At 35.0% G+C, this 24,544-nt stretch overlaps 1 long non-coding RNA gene across 1 annotated transcript in view; it reads right to left on the minus strand.

Moving 5' to 3' along the window:
- Nucleotides 1–23,608, minus strand: part of LOC140613486 (uncharacterized) — a 31,436-nt gene extending 7,828 nt beyond the window's left edge. Inside the window, exon 1 of the long non-coding RNA XR_012014493.1 lies at nt 23,479–23,608. This is a non-coding gene — a long non-coding RNA (uncharacterized lncRNA). The remainder of the gene's footprint in view (nt 1–23,478) is intronic.
- Between the last annotated feature and the right edge of the window lie 936 nt (nt 23,609–24,544).

Consider the following 24,544-nt stretch of genomic DNA (forward strand, 5'->3'; position numbering starts at 1 on the left):
AGTTAACAGAAGGTCTAAAGAACAATGGTTTGTTGATATAGGCAATTCATTATCTAATCTAATTATACGATTTATTATCTAGCTTAGCTAGACAATTCATTATCTAATGTAACAAAAAAAATCTGAAGTATCAGATTATTTGGTCAACCTCATTGAACAGTTCAACCTTGTTTTATTTTTATTTTTATTTTTTTTTCAACCTTGTTTTAATACTTGATCCTAGTGGCAATGGGCCGTGTAAAAATAATACATACACACATACTTACATAACTGTTTAAGGTAAGAAGTGGTGAGAAACTCAGGAAAGGGGGAAAGAAAGAGAAGAGAAAAGGAAGGGAAGGCATAGGCTCTCTTCATGTATGTTTTATCTTTTTCCAAAGAAAAATAAATATATTTTACAGAAGGCTTTCCCTTACATCTCATTGGTCATTAAAATGAAATGGACACCTTAAGGGTGAGGAAGAATGGGGAAGCAAATTTTGTTTTTTCTTGCTTTTATTTTGTGAGGGGACTACAGGAGTAGTGTTTTGGGGAATGTTCCTGGACATAGACCAAAGGTTTCTGCCAAGAACATTTTCAGTGGTAAATATTTCAAAAGCCTATACCAATTTTTGTGAGATTTCTTTCTTATCATTGTTTAGGTATTTGGATAATGTCCACTAAAGGTCATCTTCAGATTTATTAAACCAGACAACAATATTTTAGGGGAGCATCTAGTCAGCATCAAAGTAAATATTTTCATCTAGGTTCAAATCTCAGGTTGTCCGAAATTTATATTTTACATTGAGAGAGCTCTGGATGTTTTGTTGTTGCTGTTGCTTTTAAGACATTTCTCTCAATCAGTTTTGATGGAAATTTCCAATTTACTAATTAGGAAAAATTAAATTTTAACATTATCACGGCTGGGTTAGCACTTATTATCAAAACTGCCTGAGTTTTGTTAAGTAGCATTAATTCTTACTGAGTGCTAAGTAATTAGTGCATTTTACTGTTAAAATTAATAATTAATGAATCTAAGACTGATCAAATTCTATGCTGACCACCTAAAATCAACCTAAGAATCATTTCATTAAAATATATTAAATTGTAGCTCCTTTACTCTTCAGTATTATTGAAGGAAGCACATTTCACTATGGCTTAAAGTAAGAGCAAACAGAAGCTTACCATTTAATTCACCAAGTGTACATCTTTAAATAGTTAACGGGTTAACTTTTATATTTTAAATCCCGAAGTCATCTACATTTGTAAAATGGAGATTCTAAAGAACATAAAGCCTCTTTCCTGAATAAGGTCAATTGTTTTGTTTTGTTGTTGTTGTTTTTCTTAAGTAAACTCTGCGTCCAATGTGAGGCTTGACCTTACCACCCTGAGGTCAGGAGTTGCTCCCTGTACCAACTGAGCCAGCCAGGAGCTCCGAGGTCAATCGTTTTTATATCCTTTATCGCTTCCCCATTTCCATTCATCCCCAAGGCATCTCTTATTCCTCTCCTCCACACAACTTCTGCCTTTGAAACTGAGAAACATAATTGTTGTTAAGTTCAGTTCTCCAGCACTGCCCTGTGTGCATCCTGTCACTCTTCCTGGGCGGACGTCGAGGATGATATCTCTTTACTTTGTCCAGCTAGTTCAAATGAAATTTGGAATTATTTATGCAAATCATTTAGGCCCTTTTGATAATCAATCAAGTTTAACACATTATTTTTTTAAGGATTTTATTTATTTGAGACAGAGAAAGTGAGAGAGCACAAGCAGGGTTGGGGCAGAGAGAGACTGAGAAGCAGCCTTGCTGCTGAGCAGGGAGCCACGATGCAGGGACCCCAGGATCACCACCGGAGCTGAAGGCAGACACTCACCAGATTGAGCCACCCACGTGCCCCTAACTTTATTTTTGAGTAACTTTTAAGTCACATATAATATATAAAATGGGACCTAAGGCCTTGACAGTTTACAAAATATCTCTAGCCTGAAAGAAAAGGACAAAACAAAAAACAAAAGGGAGAAACAGGACATTTCCTGTAAGTCCCTATTTTTGTTTTTCATGAATAAAATAATCTTACTGCAAAGTCTTCGAGAATATATGTGGCGTTCAGGATGCCTAAGAAATTAAAGGGAATATCGATCTTTCTATCCACCGGCTACCTATTTATTTGTATTGACTTTTCTGTTTTTATACAGACACACACACACCTATTTATAATTTCATATGTAATAACTGTGTAGTAACTACATTTAGGGTCACATAAAATATAAATGTCATATTAGTTAAATTTCTGGTAATTACCCTAATAGTATACATTGGGTGAACAGTGTTAAATCTATCTCCTTTGTAATTATGCAACAGATATGTTTTACTGTGAATTAGAATTCTTCTTTTTTTTTTTTTCTAAGATTTTATTTATTTATTCATGAGAGAGAGAGAGAGAGAGGGAGGCAGAGACAGAAGCAGGCTCCATGCAAGGAGCCTGATGTGGGACTCGATCCCAGGACTCTAGGATCATGCCCTGGGCCAAAGGCAGATGCCAAACTGCTGAGCCACCCAGGCATCCTGAGAATTCTTCTTGACTGCAAAGAACTCACAGAATTGAAACATCCGAGAATAAAAGAAAAAAAAGTAAGTTAGAAACAATAAAAGTTTGAGTGTGTATTTAAATGACAAGGGTGTGTAAATGTCAACGTGACTTTCAGATAGATCAGTTCCATTTCAAATATCTTGACAATATCTTTGACTTTGACATGGGTAGTGGAGATTCTACAAAGCTGCTGCTGTGATTCTGGAGACTACGTGGTGGGGGAGGTAATGAGAGACTTGTGTGTGCATAGAAAAGTGGCTCCTGTATGTGTCAATTTAAAAACTAAAGCTTCTTTTGGGGAGTCTTTGCTCTGGTTTTATATTGTAATAAATAGTGTCTCTGCTAGAGGTGACATTTATGGCTCCTCAGAGGTCTGCCAATAAGGAAGAATGCTACTGTTTCCTGAGTGGTTCTTGTTCCCTCTGTATGTCATTTTCCATCTTGCCCTCATAGTGGCTTTGAGACCAATTTAATCTGACTGAAAACAAAATCATAGAAGGAAGTCATAAAAATATCTGTTGGAGAACAAGATGTGTTCTTGTGGTAGCAGGTCAGAACCCCCCATTCCGTATTTGCATTCTCATCAGGTCCAGAGTGAACTCGAAGCTTTGGTTAGGAAAAATGCCCAAGTCAATTTGAAGACATTAAGGATTTAGTTGTGATGCAACTTTCAATGGGCAGCTGTAAAATTACGGCTGCTAAGGATTCTGCTTAATTCTGGTTACTGACGTTTTTGTTTGAGGAAAACTCAAAATGCATTTACATTTGTAGCATGTTCTTCAAAATGGTTCTTTAAACGTGAAAAAAATCTTACTCATCATTAAGATTTAAACATTTCTTTCTTTATTCTGTGGCTTTTCTTGGCTTTCTCCTCTTAAGTAGCAAACTTAGACATACTGCTTATTATTCCCTGAACCATCCTTTGATAGGTGTCTAGTCTGAGATATTAAAACTGAGAGAATGATCTTTGAGAGAGAGAGAGAGAGGAGGGGCAGAGGGACAGGGGCAAGCAGAGTCCCCACGGAGTGGGGAGGCAAGTGAGGGCTCGCTCCCAGGACCCTGGGATAATGACCTGAGCTGAAACCAAGAGTTGGTCACTCTAACCACTGTACCACCCAGGTGCCCTTAAAACTTCAATACTATTTTGATAAAACTTCAATACTATTATTTCTGTTCTTGATTTTGACTATACTAAACATGCTTCTCTTACATTTCTTAATTTAACATCTCTCCAAACAGAAGTGTCCTGGAAAGTAGAAATAAAGATTAAAAATAAGTAAGGAAGGAAAGAAAGAAAGAAAGAAAGAAAGAAAGAAAGAAAGAAAGAAAGAAAGAAAGAAAGAAATGAAGATTATAACTCATAAATGGTGGTGGAAAAATATTTGTGACATCTAACATAGATATGAGATGGATGTTTTATTTCTTTGCAAGAATAACATCTTTAAGATTGCATTAGCACACCATCCTTTCTCTCACAACTTTAAAGGATGTTGTCTTTGGCCAAAGAAAATAAGTTTGCTTTGTTTCAAGTGTTTTATTCATTAATTACCTTCTAGTTATAGGGCAGGGAGTGAAGTAAATTTCTAAATAAAGTCAATACATGTAATACTGACATTTTACTTACTCTGGGTTACCTTAGCAGGTATACAACTTGCCCATATTATGAGTGTTTTTAATGAGATTTAGTATAATGTATTGAGATGACCCACTGTAATTTAAATAAAAGATATTTCAAGAGCAAATAATCTACATTTCTATATAAGGCAAGATATAAAATTAGCTTTCTATTTTTTTAAATTAATGTATCATCTTTATATATTGATCAATAACAGCAAACAATGATCGATATGCTTTTATAGAACACTGTAATATTCCATGATCAAAATAAATTAATTTAGTTATTTTTACTGGGGCTGTCAATATTTTTATTCTCTTATCTTAAAATGACTTTATGTGTATGTGTGTTTGTGTGTGTGTGTGTGTGTGCGTGTGTGTTTGTGTGAGGAATAACCTGTAGGGAAGATCCAGAAGCTAAAAAGAAAGCACTTGGTGTCTTCAACAGAAAATCATAAATGTCAGAGACAACCCTTACATATGAGACAAGAAATAATGGAGCAGACAAATGGAGACATATTTTAACTTCTGTTATGAACTGAACTATGTTCTCCCAAAATTTGTATGTTGAATCCCTAACCCTCAATATAACTACATTTGGAAATAAGGCCTTTAAAGAGGTAATTAAGGTGAAATGATGTCATAAGAGTGGGTTCTAATCCAATAGGATTATTCCTTATAAAAAGAGGAAGAGACATCAAGGATGTGTGCACACAGAAGAAAAGGTCATATGAGGACATAGTGAGAAGGTGGCCATCTGCAAGCCAGAGAGAGAGAGAGAGAGACTTCAGGAGAACCAAACCTGCTGCTACCTTATATTTGGCTTTCAACCTCAAGAGCTGTGAGAATATAGATTTCAGTTGTGTAAGCCAGTCTGAGGTATTTTGTTATCACAGCACAACCATCAATTGGCAAATCCAGTGGGGGGGAAGTTTGATAAAAAGTTTGATAATAGAATAAAAGAAATAGCTGAGGACGAAGTGAAATCTTTGAGTAAGTGCAAAGACTGAGGGGGTGATTTTCCAGGCAAAACTAAAATAGAAAGTCATTTATTTTCCATGTTAATCTGTAGACTGGCTTCAGATTTCAGTTATAAATTTTCTGAAATGGATTTATTAGCCCTAGCAAAAAAAAAAAAAAAAAGAGAATAAATAATCTGATGAAGATTTTTGTTGTTGAAAACCATCAATTTGAAGACTGCTAAAAAGTTGAAAAGGGAAAAGAAAATAATTCAGAATAAAAATGCATGAAGACATTAACCATCAACTCAAAGCTAACGTGTTAACACTACTATAGAGAAGAAGATTGATAAAAAGCATTAAAAACCACATAGTAGTTGGGCATTTATTGTGATTTGCTATCCATATTACCATATATTTGAGTAGATAGTATTTTTTTTTTTTTTTAGATAGTAAGATTGATTTTGGTTAAATTCATTTGTTTTCACCTCATCCTCTCTTTGTTTTTTTGTTTGTTTGGTTTTTGTTTTTGTTTTTTGTTTTGTGTGTGTTTGCATTATAAGTTTAAAATTCTTCTCTTATGGCAGCAATCAGAACACTGAAGATTATGGGCCATTTCTAGTCACCACCTGTTTTAGTAAATAAAGTTTCATTGGCCCACAACTACATCTACTCTTTACATACTGTCTTTGCTATTTTCACTATAATAGTAGTGTTGAATAATTGCAATACAGATCATTTGGACACAAAGCCTAAAATATTTATAATATGATCTTTAAAAAATTGTTGACTTTTTTTTATAGCAACAAGGATTTTCCATGTTATAGCAGTTGCTGCTACTGCTTGAATTATCTATTTACTGTATGTCAGTTTAGTTTCTTTAGCACCACTAAAACAGTACTGCCAGGAGAAACCCTGCCATGCTCACTTTGTTCAGTACTGTGTATGTAGCATCTCCATAATCGCTAGTATGAAATAAGCGCACTATTCTTTGTTCAATAGGGGCATTTAGTTTTAAATTTCAAGTTGGTTATAAAGTTATAAAAATGCTTGAACGGGTCGCATGATCATTACTTATTATCACTAGCTCCCCACATGCCTTTCTGAACTTTGCCAAATATGAGCCAGATCTGATTCTATAAATTGAGATTTTCCATTCTCTTTCTTCCTTTAGCTGGAACCAAATCAGACCAAGTGTATCAAATGTATCAATTTCCCACAGGTAACAGGATTGCCATAGCTCACCCCAAGTCCATCATCTTTGTCTTCTCTGTTGACAGAAGCCCAATATCTGGGCCATAATGTCTTCAACTATGACTCTATTTCCAACCATTCCTTGTATCTAGACATTGCCAACGAAAGGAAACTAGTGGTGATTAATTGGCTGGACTTTTCTGAAACTCTTGAAGAGTAGTAACTCATCCAGGAAGCATGTTTGGGCTTCCCTGCTTTTTCTGTCTTCAGCTTGCTGGGAATATGATTGTCATCACTACAGTTCCAGTGCCTTTTATTAACATGTGAGATGAAATCAAACTCAAATGAAGGCAGATGAGGAAAATAGTGAGCCTGATTCTGTGGTGATCATTCCTGCACATGAATACCTAATCCTGTCCATGTGAGGTGAAAGAGAAAACCTGTGTTTTTATTTGGTTTATGTCACCATAACTTGGAATTTCTGTATTATTAGATGAACCCGCTTAGCTGATCCTGTAATCCTTCTGAAGGCAACTTTTTTAAAAAAATGTATTGTGTATCTTAGGTTCAGGAAGTAGGGCTGGTAGCCCCTTTCAGCCATATTGCCAATCCCAGACCATTACTACTATTCTTCCAGTTGCTCATCTGAGAATTACAATATCTTCCTCTTGTTGACATTTACTAGCCTCGTGGTCGCAGCATCTTTTTCATTCAAAACATTTGTCCCCCTTACATTCTTCCTTTCTCCTGTCTCTCATCCTTCCCAGTGACTTCCATATCCATAAAGATTAAATACCAACAGTCTAACCTCTCAGTTATGTCAGACGTTCCTTTACAATGACTTTTTAATGTGATATTTTAAAATTGCCCTAAAATATTACATAATATGAAATTTACTAGGTTAATTATTTTTAAGTATGCAGTTCAGTCATTAAGTACATTCATATCGTTTTGCAATCATCACCACCATCCATCTCCAGAATTTTTCATCATCCCAAACTGAAACTCTCTATACTCTAAATGATAACTTTCTATTCCCCCAAGACCAAAGCCCCTAGCAACCATGAATCTACTTTACATCTCTGAATTTGACTACACTAGGTACCTCATATAAATGGAATCATGCACTATTTGTTCTTTTATGACTGACATATCATTTAGCATAATGTTTTCAGGGTTCATTTGTGTTGTAGCAAGAATGAGAATTTCTTTGCTTTTTCAGGCAGGATAATATTCTATTGGTATGCCACATATTGTTTATTCACTCATCTATTGACAGACATTTGGGTTGCTTTTACCTTTGGCTATTGTGAATAATGTTGCTGTGAACTTGGGGATACAAGTATCTGTTGGGGTCCCTGCTTTTGATTCTTTATGATATATAACCAGAAATGGAGTTCTGGATCAAATGATAATTCTGTCTTTAATTTTTTTTTTTTTTTTGAGGAATTACCATGATGTTTCCCGTAGCACCTGCAGCTTTTTACATTCCTACCAACAGTTCACAAGGGTTCTAATTTCTCCACATCTTCTCTAACACTTGTTCTCTTCTTTTCTTTTTTATAGTAACCATCCTATTCGTTGTGAGGTGATACCTCCATGTGGTTTTGATTTACAGTTTCATAATAAATAGTGATTGAGCATCTTTTCATATGCCTGTTGGACATTCATCTATCATCTTTGGAGAAATGTCAATTCTTTTGCCCACTTTAATTTTTTTTTAACTGAGCTATAGCAGTTCTTTATATGATCTGGATATTAATGAACTCCTAATTAGACATATGATTTGCAAATATTTTCTCCCATTCTAAATGTTGTCCTTTCATTCTTTCTATTAATAGTGTCCTTTGATAATCAATGGTTTTAAATTTTGAGGTTTAAATGATCTATTTTTTCCCTTTGGTTGCCTGTATTTTTGATGCCATATCCAAGAAACTATTACCATAACCAGTATCGTGAAGTATCCCCACTATATTTTCTTCTAAGAGTTTTATAGTTTTAGCTCTTCTGTTTAGGTCTCTGATCAATTTTGAGTTAATTTTATATGTGCTATAAGGTAAGCCTGTGTTTCTTCAGGGCTGTTTTCTAAAGATTTATTTTGTCCCTTTGAATGGCCCATGTTTCCAAGTTCCTTATCTGCATTGTGATCTTTTGTGCAAAATTGGGTACTGAAAAAATAGCTTCTCCCAGTGCTTTCAGATTGACTTCACACAGGAGAAAATCTACACTAATCAGCCTGTTTAAAGGCTCAGGATCTTCTGAGGCTTTTTCTGGGTGAGTGTTGTCCTGGCGGCACTTCTGTGTGTTTCCAATTTCACAGGGCTATATTTAAATACCTTAATTTCCCTAAGTGTCTCCCTGCTGTTTCATTTGAGCCTTATTTCTCTGCCTGCATTCTCTTATCTGAGAGCATCTGTGAATCTGAATTTTTTTTTTTGAAATCAAAGGAGTTTATTTTTTTTGTAAATTTATTTTTTATTGGTGTTCAATTTGCCAATATATAGAATAACACCCAGTGCTCACCATCAAGTGCCACCCTAGTGCCCGTCACCCAGTCACCCCCACCCCCGCCCACCTCCCCTTCCCCCAGCCTTAGTTCGTTTCCCAGAGTTAGGAGTTTCTCATGTTCTGTCTCCCTTTCTGATATTTCCCACTCATTTTTTCTCCTTTCCCCTTTCTGAAATTTTCATGAGCCTCACTGCCTATCCCTGTCTCCTGTAGCTCCCAACCTCAGATGCAAACCATGCTGCCTTTAGGGTGAACTCTGAGTCAGGCTCTATAGAATTGATTTCCTTGGGCTGTCCACAGACAAGTCAGGACATTGCAAATGACTTCCACTTTCCTCTTAGGGGAAGAATTGGGCTACTTCCTCCTGACGTCACTGTACCTATGACAGGAAGGAAGTGCGAAAAGTGTGACCAAAAACACCAAATTCCTCATCATATTATGTGCGGATTTTTCTCGATTGGACATTTGCTTGGTTGCCGCAGATCCTTGATTGGTTTCCAAAGCTCCCACAAAGCTATTTTAGTTGGGTCTGTATTGTTTATTTAATTTTTCCATGGGGGATTGGAGCCTCTTACTCTACTACCTTGCAAAGCAACACCCTATGGACTCTTATAACCTTCTTTCTGCAGACATTGTATTAGCCACAACCTCAACGTTGTTATCAGGCCACTTCTGATAGTTCAACTTATTTTTTTTTTTTTTAATTTTCAGACATACTGTTTTTGTCATTCCAGTTCTTGTGCCCAAGTTCTCCAATTACCAACCTCATCGAGATCTTAAAGACCATATATTGTCTCCCACTTGCTTCCTCTGTGATCCTTGTCTAGTTTTTCTCATGAGGCTTCACCATGGGCCTGGTTTTCAGGGAGTTTATCAGCAAACCTAAAAATTATTCAGTTGTTCCTTAGTATTTCTTCTTGGATGTAAAACTTAAAATGAGATCACATGCTACCACTTAGAGTTGTGTTCAATAAATATTTGATGAATGGATGAATTGATAAGATTTGAATAAAATCAGTGAGGTGGTATATATAGCTTGGAGATCTGTTATCCTATCAATAATATGAAAAATAAGACTCAGTGTTTTTCCCTTAAAAATAATTTTCAAATAATTATAAAAAGTATTTGCCATGGCAAATACCTATGTACCATCTATCTACAGGAAAGCAAATATTAAGGAAAATAAAAAGTCAACCTAATCTTCCAAAAAAATTGAAATATTTTTATTATTTTGTTTAGAAATGCTATCTTTCTTAGAGGGAGATGAGTCAGAAAGAAAGACTGCAAGTCACACATTCAATACAAAGATTTTTATCTGGCATTGACTGTTATTTTTGCTTTCTCTCTGAACAGAATGACTGCGAATGTATCCTCAGCAAGATCTGGTTTCAGACACAATTCAATCAAGTCTAAGTTCAGGGGGATCGTCTTAGAAAAATAATAGAAGCTGAATTTGAAAAAGTAGAAAGAGTATATAGAGGGCTTTAAACAAAAAGACAACTAAATCAGTGAAGTTTCTGACTAAACCAGCAAGAAGCAAATTCAATTTATATGTCACCATTGAAAGAAAATTTTGTGTTGGTGCTAATATTGGTTCCTGATCTGAGTGGCTTTTTAAAGTAATATCCCATGGATAAGAAAGAAAGACTAATAACCAGTTTCTATAAAATTCTAACAGAGGGTCATGTCATCTAAAAAACATGGTGTTTATTACAAATCATTAGAGATAAAGTGAAGGAATACAATAACCAAAGGATATAATATCCACATCCAATCAAATGCAGGTAGTCTCTGTTCCTTCAAAATGTTGTTTCCATTAATTCCCTTACTTTATCTCATGCTGATACCAAACTGACTAATGTATTATTTCTTATCTGAACTCTTATAGGATTTTCCAAGCATTTCATATCTCCAAAATCACTTTCCTCCCATTTTTGTAGGAAAATATTGCCAGAATAATTATCCTTAAATGATTCTTTTATTATGCCATTATTATATTCAAAACCCTCTACAGAGCTCTATTATTTTTATTTAACATTATTTCAACAAGAGTTTTTAATGTGTGCTAAGTGCTAAGCATCATTCTAGGTGTGTGAAAATAACTGTGAACAAACAGAGCTAAGAATATTCAAAATTTTCTCTTTCTACTCTTGTATTGTTATCTCATGAATGTATTTAAAACATAAGTTGGCAAACTTTTATTGTAAAGGGCCAGATAGTAAATGTTTGTGTTTTTCTACATCGCTAAGGGTAGATTACAACTACTCTGTCGTTGTTTCATAGAAACTGCCATACACTGCATGTCCGTAAATGACTGTGGCTGTATTCCAATAAAAGTTTACTTGCAGAAAAAGGCATTTAATTGGATTTGCCTAGGAGGCATAATTTGTCAACCTGTGTTCTAGAATATTCTCTGATACCTTCTTCATTATTCAACATATTCAAGCCCCAACTGAAGTTCTGTTTCTCCATGAACTCGGTAGGATCATACCTTTTACTACTGGCAATTTAAAGTCCACGTGATTCTTATGTTTCCTATTAGAAAGGCCATAGGTGTAAACACTGGTTCTAATATACATTATTGTAGCATAGATAGGTCACTAAACATTACTGTGCCTCAATTTTTCACATGTAACAGAAATATACTAACACCAACCTTGACAATTGTGTGATAATGCAAGGATTTAATTACATGAAGTATTTTAATCTGTAGGCCAAATCTGCTGAAAAGCACTTTTCTCAACGGGTCCAAATCAAAGCTGGCAGGCTTCCTTGTGTCTTGGTAAATGGGTAGAGGAGCATTACCAGTGGCACACACTACTTCCAGGAAACAGGGAAGCCTATCAAGGATGGTGCTATTTGTGTGTGTGTGTATGTGTGTGTGTGTGTGTGTGTGATAAGATGGAATATGCGATAAATTTTCTTTTACTTTATATGGAATATTTCAGCGTCCCTCACATCACTGGAAACATAAAATTTCATTGAGGTGGTAACTTCTTAAACTTTGTAGTATTTATCTATATTCTCTGAATGTATACACCTTACCAAGGCTTTAGATATAGATTCTACTTGTTCTTGTAGTCTGATTAACATGAGGTTATCAATAATAGCTGATGGATGTGGTATTCTATGGACTGCCCAGATGATCTTGGACTGCCCAGATGATCTTGGTTCTGCCAATACGTAGTGGCTAGCATCTGCAGCATTTTGATATATAATATCTTTTTTTAAAAGATTTTATTTATTTATTTGAAAGAGAGAGAGAAGGAGAGGGAGAGTACAAGCAGGGGGAGAGAAAAACAGAGGGAGAGGAGAAGCAGACCCCCACTGAGCAGGGAGCCCAGTGTGGGGCTCAATCCCAGGACCTTGGGATCATTACCTGAGCCAAAGGCAGACACTTAACCAACTGAGCCACCCAGATGCCCCTATAATATCTTTCTTTCCTTCATAGGCCCAGTGCTTCCAATACTGAGTTACAATATGGCTTGACCCTAGTTATATGTCTGTTGGCCAAGAGAAGAGATGGAGGTGGATCCTGAACACAACACATGCTATTCTGTAAGTCATAGCTTTGGCTTTATTTGCAAGTGGGCTAATGCTTTAGCTTTAATAAGGAGGAGTGGGAAACTTTTGTAGATCCAGAAGATTCAAGGGAAACTGACTTAAAAATGTTTAAGCTCATCAATCCAGATTCCCCATATGACATTTCAGGTGTCCATTCTTTCTTAATCAGATTCCTTATCTTAGTGTAGAACAGCCAAAGCTGATAGCATGATTTTTCCTAGAAATTTCTTCACTTGTAATATGTTCTAGTCCAGAATTCTCACTCTCTTTCTGTCCTCTAATTCTTTATATGATTCCAATAAGCCAGCTGCATTTTACAATCTCCTATATTAATCACCTTCAACCTTTAATTTTTTTCCCTACTGTTTGTCAATAGTCCTTAGAGTTAGAAAAGAAAAAGAGAGAGGAAGGAAGGAAGGAAGGAAGGAAGGAAGGAAGGAAGGAAGGAAGGAAGGAAGGAAGGAAAGAAAGAAAGAAAGAAAGAAAGAAAGAAAGAAAGAAAGAAAGAAAGAAAGAAAAAAGGAAGGAAGGAAGGAAGAAGAAGAAGAAGAAGAAGAAGAAGAAGAAGAAGAAGAAAGAAAGAAAGAAAGAAAGAAAGAAAGAAAGAAAGAAAGAAAGAAAGAAAGAAAGAAAGGAAGGAAGGAAGGAAGGAAGGAAGGAAGGAAGGAAGAAAGAAAGAAAGAAAGAAAGAAAGAAAGAAAGAAAGAAAGAAAGAAAGAAAGAAAGAAAAAGGAAGGAGGGAAAAAAGGAAGGAAGGAAGGAAGGAAGGAAGGAAGGAAGGAAAGAAGGAAGGAAGGAAGAAGGAAGGAAGGAAGGAAGGAAGGAAGGAAGGAAGGAAGGAAGGAAGGCCATCCAAACCATAGCCATCTTTGTTACTACGAGTTTCTCTTGAAACTTATCCCAGCTGTGGTTTCTTTTCTACAAGTATCCATCCTGACTCACCAGCAGTGAAAGTTTTAGTAAAACTCTAAAATCATATGCTGAGACCCGTCGGTTCTCCACTTAACTAATAGTGATGAGGTCTTCACTGCCAGCTGGAAGTTGAGGCATCCATCTCAGAACTCCCAAGGTAGAATCAGTTCCAAGGACCCATCCTAGGAATACCTGTTGTTGATTAGTTCCGTGATAAACAGACTCTGAGCCTCTGGAATTTGTATTCAAGACTTCAATTAGAGATGGATTTGAGAAACAATATCTGTGAGCAGTGTGGGAACAATGTTGAGAAGAGAGATAAATTGATCTGAGGTACAATTGCAACAGAAGCGTCACCAATCCTACCCAGAGCAAAGTACTCCAGTTGAGGCAGGGGGCTGGGTCTTTACGCTAACATAAAACAGTTATTATGTGTGCTGCCCCCAGAGACTCCACATACTCTTGGGTGAAGCAGTTGTTTTTTTTTCTTTTAAGAAATATTCCGGAAGGGGGCCCCAAGTTGGAGCATATATACTGGCAGAAGCTGGGAGAATGAGGGCCTTCATCTTGAAGAAGATATCCACATTACCAGTTTAGGCCTGAAGAGCTTCATTGACTAAATTGAAAACATTTTGAATGGTATATTTAATCTACGTTATTGACAACCTCCTTGTTTCTAAAAATGAAAGCCAGTTTATATTGGCATCCATTTTTTGATGGAGCAAGAGCAGATATTCCAGTCAATACAAATATTTTAATCCACTTTCATACCTAATATGTGGTTACATACCATTGGGGATAACATGCCATTTGGCAGAGGAAATACTTGCTTTGTGCAATTTCATAGTAGAACATGGACCTCTCTACCTGAGTACTCAGATTATGAAAAAAAATAAAAAAAAAAAAATCACCATGCACTTGTGATTTGCTTGGCTGTGGATTTTTAGGTAGGTATTTCACAGCATTGTGAGGAAACCCTATAAGCATTGACTCCTAGGAATTTCCAGGGTAGTTGCAAGAGAGTAAGATGGAAAAGTTGATTCACTTTTTTCTAGAATATAAACAGGTGGTTTGATCTATTAAGGTATGTCTCCTAGATTTCCTTTCTTTCTTGACCATTCTGCTTACTAAGCCGTGGCAAGTTGCTTTTCTCCCTAATTGATGCTTGTACTCATGAAGTGTATCATCATCATTAACCAAAATCAATTAAGCACCTACGTGAACATGGCCTTTCTCCTGGGCACTGGCTAATTTACACATGATCCTGTGTCTCCGTGTTAGAGATTCAGCCCTTTGGCAATCCCACTCTTTGAGAAAATTTTATTTCTGAAGTTAGACTTCTGGTTGCTGAGAAGTAACTTAAGAAGGCAAATAATTATTATGCAGATTGAAGATGTCATTGAAGAAACACAATTGATCAGGACATTGTTTGATATTCATGAGTAGAACAAAAATAGAGCCCCTGTAAATATTAACGTATTCATTAATATTAACTTGGGTAGGTTATATTCCATATAATGGAATGCGCAGGATAGTTTTTATTCCATTTACATTGACCTTCCTCAGTGACAGTTTGGTTCTGATCACGTAGCCGCTGAGATTTAGAGTAGAAACAATTTGACCCACCACAGGGTCAACTTAGTTGTGAAACTTAGACTTGGAGAAAGGGATATATATGGACAGAAGCCTTATTTAAGTTGAGGAAAATCTGGAGAATTGAAATGACTTGAGAGGCACAGCCTGAGGTATGGATCCTAACCCACGTTTTCTGGTTCTCATTTTGAATATTTGTAATAATTGCAAAGCTGAAATGTTCTTCTTTATAAATGGCAAAGATCCTGTGTCTCGGAGTTTCACAAATTATGTCCTTCTATTTAGTGTAGGATGATATCAATAATGTATAGACTACACTCAACCATTTTTAGGACTTATCACAGAACTTTTAGTACTTTTTACACAATAGATATTAGCTAAATATTTGGGAATTAATACAAATATCAATAGATTTATATTTATTCCTCTAAAATGGAATGATACACAATAAATATAACATTTTATGTAATACTTAAATTATCAACCCTTTATATTAGTCAAACCTTATAATGACATAATAGCTAAAATAATTACTAAAGGTATTAACAAAAATGGTTATACTTATTGATCAGGTGCATTCAGAATGGTATGGCCATACACATCTGTGGCTGGTGATGCTTATTGAATGCTTACTACATGACAGACACATTTCTAAGTGCTTAATGGATAAACCCATTACTCTTCATAAACACGGGGGGGGCGGGTAATATTTCAGTATCCACTACATGAGAGAACTGATGTGTCCAGCATTTGAGTTATTTGGTGCAGATTTCTTAGCCAGGAAATAGCTTGGATTTTATCCCTACCAGCTGATTCCAGAGTCTATGTAAAATAATTTAATAAAATAAAATAATTAAATACACAAAATTTCAGATATTTAGAATGATTGTGAGATAACTTGGGATATCCTGTAAACCCTAAAAAAAAAAAAAAAAAAAAAAGTGAGAGAGAGAGAGAGAGAGAGATCAGTATTTTTCCTCCCATACTTATTTACCCTTCGGGGTTCTACCTAAGATATAGATGGAAGAATTCCAAAAGAGGATTCATGAGTGTGAGGCTAGCAGCAGCCTGTGGTAATAGGGGGTAAGAATGGGGTAGATGTGTTTATGAAGGGGTAACATGGGAAGATTATTGTGGTAATGGTATAGTTGTATATTTTGATTGTGATGGCTGCCACACAAATCTACACATGTGGTAAAATAGCACAGATCTATATACACACATTTACCAATATCAATTTTCTGACTTTTATATTGGAATGTATATGATGTGTATAATCCTAAATTGTCAGCCTGGGGGATAACTGGGTAATGAATATTTGAGACCTCTCTGTACTGTCTTTGCAACTTCATATAAGCCTATAATTATTTCAAAATAACATGTTAAAAATACCATTTACAAGAAAATAAAAAACATGTTATATTTAGGAATAGATTCAACCCAAAATATAGAAGACATCTACACTAAAACTATAGATTATTATGTAGAGAGATTAAAGAATACTTAGATAAATGGAAAGATGAACTATGTACATGGAATCAAAACTCGATAATTTTAAGATGTGACTTTCCTCCAATTTTTCAGTAACCAAATCCTGCAACACAGTATTTTAGAAACACAAAATTACCTAATATAAAATGGTCAGAGAATTTGTGCAGAACTCACACACACAAAAATAAATATAAATGACACAGGAAATAATGCTCAATATCCTTTGATATCAGAGAAATGTAATTTAAGCCATCATATAATACCAACACACCCATTAGAATGATTATAATTAAATAAGGCTGATATTAAGTGTTGGTAATTATGTGAAGCAACAGAAACTCTTATATACATTGCTAGTTGGAATTTAAAATGATAAAACCATTTTGAAAAGGATTTTGGAAATTTCTTCTAAATGTAAGCATATCTCTTCTATGACCAAGTTATTCCACGTACTGCTATTTGCTCAACATAAATGAAAATATATATCCATAAAAATCTTTTTACAACAATTCTCAGAGCAGCTTTATTCATAATAGATGAATACTGGGATACAATACTGTTTATCTCCAAATGAAAAAAAATTATGCAATGGAATACCAATCAGCAATAAGCGAGCACTGACTACTATTACCCATTAACATAGTTGAATCTCAAATCATTTTGTTGTGTGAAAGAAGACAGAAATAAAGGATCACATATAATATGATTTCTTGATATGAAGTTCTGGAATCGGTAAAATTATTCAAAACAGATGATAGGACTCAGAATAGAACTTGGATGAGGGGGCTTTAGAAAGCATCACTGACATGTAACTATTTTAAATCTTGACCAGTAGGTTGGCTACATGGGTATACACATTTGTCAAAACTCACCAAACTATACCCTTAAAAACTTTGCATTTATTGGGTTTAAATTATGCTTTAACTGAAAATTAATAGTTTGAGTTTGACAATCCGTTTGATAGGACTATTAGCAGTATGATTGAAGATGTCAACCAGACAGATTTATGGGTCTATAGTTCTAGGGAAGTTCTGTGCTACAGGAGACACTTGAGAGTTATTCATCTCAAAGTTCAGTAAGGCATGTGGGGAGCTAGTGATAATAAGTAATGATCATGCGATCCATTCAAGCATTTTTATAAGAAATAGTGATATTTCCTCTTTCTCAACTCCTTTCTTTCTTACTACCATAAAAGCAGTGTAGGTTCCAAGCATTCTTTTTCCTTTCATTGTAAGCTATCCTTTACCACTGAGATGGATGTGATATAATAACTGCCATCAGATACATGCTGTGGGTCATTTTAGGATAACACTTTTGTTTTTGAAGGAAGGAACTGGTCATTTTGAGCTACCTCAATTTTTCAAATAGGTTTGTCTTTCTTTCTGAACACACAGACTCTAATCTTCTCTTGGACATGGAGTTATCTTAGAGTAAAAGTTTCTGCCTCTGTATTTTTTAGATCTGCTTTTAACTAGTAAGAGGATGGATTTCAAGTTAAAAAAACAAAAACAAAAACTTAATTCCCATCTTTGTCATTTCACCAGTATCAAATCCATCAGAATAAAGTAAAGATAATATATTGATACTTATTTGTTCAATTTAGGAAAGTTCATTGGATTCCAAACTTGAGCAGATAAAGTATACACCTGTGAGACCCTAAAACTTGAAGAGAGTTTCTATTCCCAGTCCCAATTCTCTATTTTTACCAATTTTAATATTAATTAGTTGCTTATTTGGAACACTTTGCAATGCAATTAAACATGAGCATTTGGGACTAATCTAGGGAAAAACTCTTTCTTCTAAACCATAATCAAATTTTATATGTAAGATGTTTAGGAAGACTCCTGAAAAAAGTTCTTACGAAGGATGGAGAAAATCACTGTACATCAGTTCTTCTATTTTGAAATCCATTCATTTCAGAAGATTCATTAATGTTTGTGGCTGTTGTCATTGCTAAAGAAAGACTATGAAATTTGAATACATATGTTGTGGCCTCAAAGCTAAAAGTGCATAGGTTGGTTCCAGATAGGCAGAAGATAGAAGAAATGAATGTACAAATTACAGAACTATACTAGTTTGATAAGGTGGTATTGGTGACATTCAATACCAATGATTTTTTGCTCCTACTGAGGGTGACAAGTCAAAAAGGCACAAGGCTCTTTTTATCTTTACACATCAGACACTACTTTATGACAAACATGGCAAGATACCTACAATTTAAAATTTCCCTTCCTGTGTTTAAAAAAAAAAGACAAAGTGAGGACACAATGTAAGTACCTACCAATGTAGCATACATAGAAAATTTATGGAAGTTCTTAATACAAGGAACAATACCACGACTGTGTCCCTAAAGGCTCATAATTGTTTCTTCAAAAAATTAATTGTGTGCTATGCCCATGACTATCTCTTTCAAATGCTTCATAAATTTGGTAAAGCTGTTTACTGCTGTGTGCTGATTTCTTGGTCAAGTTTGCTTTGAATGAGTAGGAATTCCCTTTCACAAATTTATAGATAAAAATCTTTGTTTTCCCTGAGCTTTTGAATATTTTTTTTTCCGTTTCAAAAGTACAGGAAACATACTATTGTATGGCATGTTGGTAGTGGGGAAAGTTATGCAGGTATCGGGATGGGGCTGTATCAGAAATCTGTATTTTCCACTCAATTTTGTTGTGAAACTAAAACTGCTCTAAATAATAGTTTATCATTTTTTTAAAAAAGTATAGGCACTTTTATGAATTAATACTGGGGAAAATTGGCAATAATGGCTTATTAATCAGTTGTAAAATTTACTCAGAAAAAATATCACATAATGATATTTTGTGAACTATATCTATTAACATTTACAAAGATTTAAGTGTTAACTCCCAAATTTAAGTGAACTAAAAATACTGATACTTTTATTAGAAAGAATTTAAACAGAGCATAAGAGCAGTGAAGAAATGTTCAAGAATTTTCTAATTGTAATATAACTTAAATAATTCTTTGGAGAATATATATTCTAATAATTTTCATATCCTACAATAGACTATATCGACTTTTTACAGTATGCAGATAGATATTGAAAAATTGGATTATAGTCATACAATCTATAGATATGTCTAGAGGTTTCATTACAACTAAGACTGACGAGAAATTGGGATGAGATTGAGGGATTCTAGATCTTTCATTAGCCTCTCTGCCTCTAAGGGATTTTAGTCCAGCTGCTTCACATCTCTGGTCCTCAATTTCTTCATCTATGTAAAGATATTACTTTTTAAAAAATTTATTCAAGATCTGATATTCTTAATCATGGGATACCTGGATGGGTGGCAGACAGTTAATGGGAAATCCTGTAACTCAATGTAAATTCAATGAGAGTGTATATTTTGCAAGAGAGTCTATACTTATGCTCAATGGCAGTTACAGAATTTCTATATGACAGGTCAGGAAAATATATTTAATTAGATTGATTATTTAACTGAGATAGCTATGAAAGCATATAGATGGCCAGTATTTGGTATCCAGCGCCTTCTACGCAAAGTACATTGGTAGTGCCACTTCTTTCAACTGATTTTCGAAAGGATTATTGAGAGAACAGGTAAAAGCCACTAGTTTAGAAGGACCCAAAAGCCTGAAGGCAAAATATATATTATTTCCAGCTTTTAAGTGAATGGGCCTGCTACACTCTAAGCAAAGTGGAATAATGCCACACAGGAAGTCAGAAGGCCAAGCTGAGAGTCTGGTTACTAACTTCAAGGTGAAACTTAGAAAGTTTTGGAGTTCTCATGATATCTGTTGGCACTATGTAAAAAGAGTTATACACAAAAAAAACATCAAAGAGGCGCTTTTTTCATCCTCATTATCTTTTCTGGTCCCTTCTGTGCCTCCACACTAGTCTTATTTTCTTCTTATAATAGCCCCAATGACTATAAAACAAGTAAAATCATTATTGAGAGCGTGTGGTGGGGGGGAGCCATTTTTAGTATATCACTTTCAGGATCCCTGTTGATTTTATATTCTATGTCATAATCTCTGAATATTTTGAATGACAATATCACAATTAGCACAGTGAAAAACTCAAGCAACTTTGGCACCAACGTAGATTAATCTTACCTAAGAAGACAGAGCTAAGGTAAGGAGTGTATGTGAGCCTCTTTATGACTCAATGGCAAAGTTTAATTAGCCTCAACTAAAGAGAAATAGGAACTGTTTCCAGGATGGCACCCTTTTATAGGGAAATCTGGTATTAGATGATTACAAATTTTCCAAAGCTGAGGAAAAAGAAGAGATATTTAGTCAAGGGAGATTCTTAGACTCTTGTCTTCAACAGCGTGTATTCCCAAAACATCAACTCTGCTTTTAACTCTCACTCAACTCCAAGGTTTAAAATGTTAAAAATTATAAGATAAAACTTGAAATTAGCAAAGTTCACAGCAAGTAGTATAGCAGAGTTTCTGCCTCAGATCTTTTGTCGGTTTAGACAAAGAGCAACTATATAAATGAAATGAACAAAAATGGTACAAAAAAGGAATTATTTTCACATTGAGCGGTATTGCTTTTGTTTTATTTAGGCTTGTATGGGCAGAGAAAATCTTGTTCAATTTCTTTTCATCATTTCTCACTTTGCATTAACTTCAGTCTCAGACTGGCTCTATCCTTTCAGTCTTCAGATGACTGGTGGCAGTTCCAGGGATTTGGGGACCTTTATCCAAACTCACTTGGGATGAATAACAAGTAGCTGTATTCTAGAATTTCTAGATAATTATACTGGCATATGTGCTAATAGATCTAGTTTATTCTGGTCTCTTAACCAACCTCTAAATCTCAGGTGCAGTATGCTGTTTGGTTGAGGCCTAAGTCATGTGCTTTTCTCAAAGCAATAGTGATGAAAGAAATACAAACTCCAACAAGATGCCAGGTTTCCCTACTAAGTTAAAAAAAATGAAATAAATGCTAATATCTGTCCCTCCAGATAGCTACCTAATGTTGATTCAGGCATTAGAAAACTAGAGCAAAGGAACTGTGGTTGATATAGTACTTGTAGACAACATTATAGCTCAAATATAAAGAAAAAAGGGCAAACAAAACTTGCTTTTTTTGAACCAGCACTTTTAACACCTAGGAATTTATTTCTAAATTAAACACCAAATTTAAAATATGCATTAAAGCATGTAGCTTTTATCCTTTTAAACAGAGGAATTTAAAATAGTAACATTTTGGAAGTGAGGACATTTTGGTACATTCTCACCCTCATTGGCAGAGAAGTAGTTAGAACAGTACCTCATTATGAAACAGTGTATTAAAATAAAACGCGATGCTATTTTCACCAAGTTTTATGCCATCTTTCACTTCTACACCTCATCTCCTACCCTAAAATATTGCAGATATAATGAACCCTTGTGATGAGGGTCATACATCACATCTGTCATTTCTATGAGTCATGTAATTATAGGAAAATGTTGATAACCCGGTCATACATATGGCAACTTTGAAAACTAGTAAGTGAGAAACATTTTATATCATAATGTTAAATTGAAAGAAAAATAGACTAGTACATCTTAGGCATACTTTGATTGCAATGATAAAAGCATGAAACTCTGGAAGTTAAATCAAGTTAGATTAAAGAAATTAAGAGTGATTTAATATGGACTTAATAATAAATCAGGATTGTATTAATATTTTTGTTTTATTACATACACCATGTTGCATATTCATAAAAGAGAAAACTAAGTTAAAAAAAACACACAAATTGCAGACTGCTTTGTTATTCTAAGTTGTATTGAAAGGTCATACAGGAAAAGTCAATCCCGTAATGATACCACAATACTTTAATAGAACTCATTGCTTAAAATTCTTTGAGAGATAGCAAACATGTTTTGTATATAGACCTATTAGCTGTAGGCTATTTTATCATGTTCCATCACTAAAGAAGAGTCTTATTCTGTAAAGTATGGTTTCCAAAATGAAAGCAGGAAATTAGAATGACTACTTTTCTGGTAAAATGCCTGCTGGCTCTTAATGCACACTATCAGAAAGGTGATCAGTTCGCAATCACTCAAACCTGATTGTCGACTTTTCATTAAAATTATTGCTGCTAGGAAACTACCACATTGCAACCATGCCTTGAATTTCAGAACATGGGAAATTCCTGGAATCTGCCAACTTGGTAGAGTTACTGGAGGGATAACATGGGAATTTAAGGGGAATTTCTTTATTTCAAATTCCTATCACATTTGGTATAGTAGGAAGGCCAGACAATGCCTAAACTTCAAAGGATGTAAGAAGTGTCCTGCTGACATCTTGTACTTGGGTATTAATATATGTATGAGGGTTTTAGTATATATGGGTATCCATGAGGCAAGGAATCCCTACAGCTCTTCACCTCATAAGGAGCAAATATGGATAAGGAATAGTGTGCTGCTGCCATTGTCCAGACCAGATGGACAAATCATTTCTAATTGCCTTAGTCTATAAAAATCTTTTAAGTATCTGGTATCAACTCCTACTCTTCCTGGAATTGGTCAGTTGTGTTAACTCTTTTGTATCTTTATAGCATCAGAACCATGGATAACTTAGAGTCATTATAGGTGATCCAGGGCCTCTAGTAAAATTGAAAGGAGTTGAACACAACTCTGTAGTGAAAGAGTCTCTGGGGTCACTAATGGAAGTACTTATATTTTGCAATTGAGTGCCTACTGTATTATAATTTGGAAAGATTCTAGAGTTTTTTGTTGTAGGGAGCTCTATAGTGGGCTGGTTTGTGAGTAACAGAATAAATGAAATTAAGTAAAATTTGTAGATGAGGATTGTGTTGCCTCTAGAATCCAAAACTTCCCAGAAAATATTGGGTTTACTTTAATATCGTGGATGCTGAAAGGGTCAATAACTGTTTCTTGATATTTTCAAAGATGGAATGGTTTTTGACTGATCAAATGATGCCCAGAAATTTAGGTGAGATCATGAGATCTTATATTTTGGATGAAACAATACCCCATCTCCCTTTCTATGAGATCATTTGTGAATATTTATATGTATTTAATTAGTGTGTCAAATGACTCTATGTAGAGTCGGAAGACATGGATGTAATGCCATACCTGTTTTCCTGGAGAATGTTGGATGAGGTTAAGATCTTGCCTGCAAAAGCTGAAAGCAGTGGCATAACTGTTGTTTTGCCATTGAGAGTCCTCATGGGGAGTTTAGTAAAGGCAAATCTCAGAAAAAGAAAATCACTAAAACAAACATAGAAACAACATATTAGCCAAATCTATTATAGCAAAGTGATTACTAGTCAATGATCAAATGGAATCATTACTTCCAATAATAGTGGATGTGAGAAAACTGTTGGATAGGGGTATAGAACTAAAGTCACCATATTCCACTATAAGGTTCCATTCATTCTTCCCAGACCTAAGAGAAGGGCAATAAAGGGCTATTATACGGAAAAGCAGTGGGTATAACCATCCCTTTTCTAAATAGGCCTTATTTGAGTTCTTGACAGTTGCGTTTTGATTTATTTTGAGCCCTGTATTAGTATTCTTTGGCTGCTGTGACAAATGGCCACAAATTTAGTGTATTAACACAGTACAAATGTATCTTATAATTTGATAGTTCAGAAATCCAAAATGGTTGTCACTAGACTAAAACTAAGGTGCTGAGAAGATTATAATCTTTTCTGGAGACTCTCAGGAAAAGACTTTTTCCTTGCTTTTCCTAGATCCCATAGGTTTCCTACATTCCTTAGGTCATGGCCCTCTTAGGATATGGATCAGTCTCCATTCAAAGGCAGCAAATGTGGGTCAAGTTCTCACACTACATTGATCTGACCTCCCCTTCAAACACTATACCTCATTTAAGGACACTTGTGATTATATTGACAGACACAGATAATCCAGACTAATCTCCCTATCTATATGTCAGACCTAATTTCATCTGCTACCTTAATTCTGTAGCCATATAACATAATAGATTCACAAGGTCTGGGATTAAGACATGACATCTTTAGGGCACCATTATTCTGTCTTCAACAGGTCATACTAACTATTTTAACAAGGAAGGAAAGTTATGGAATCTCATTTTACAGATCCGATGTTAAATGCCAAAGGCCTAATTTTATTTTAATTACTCATTGAGTCAGAGAGTCAATGCTCATTATTATGGCAA

Source organism: Canis lupus, chromosome 21 (genome assembly GCF_048164855.1).
Source record: "Canis lupus baileyi chromosome 21, mCanLup2.hap1, whole genome shotgun sequence".
NCBI classification, from domain to species: Eukaryota; Metazoa; Chordata; class Mammalia; order Carnivora; family Canidae; genus Canis; species Canis lupus.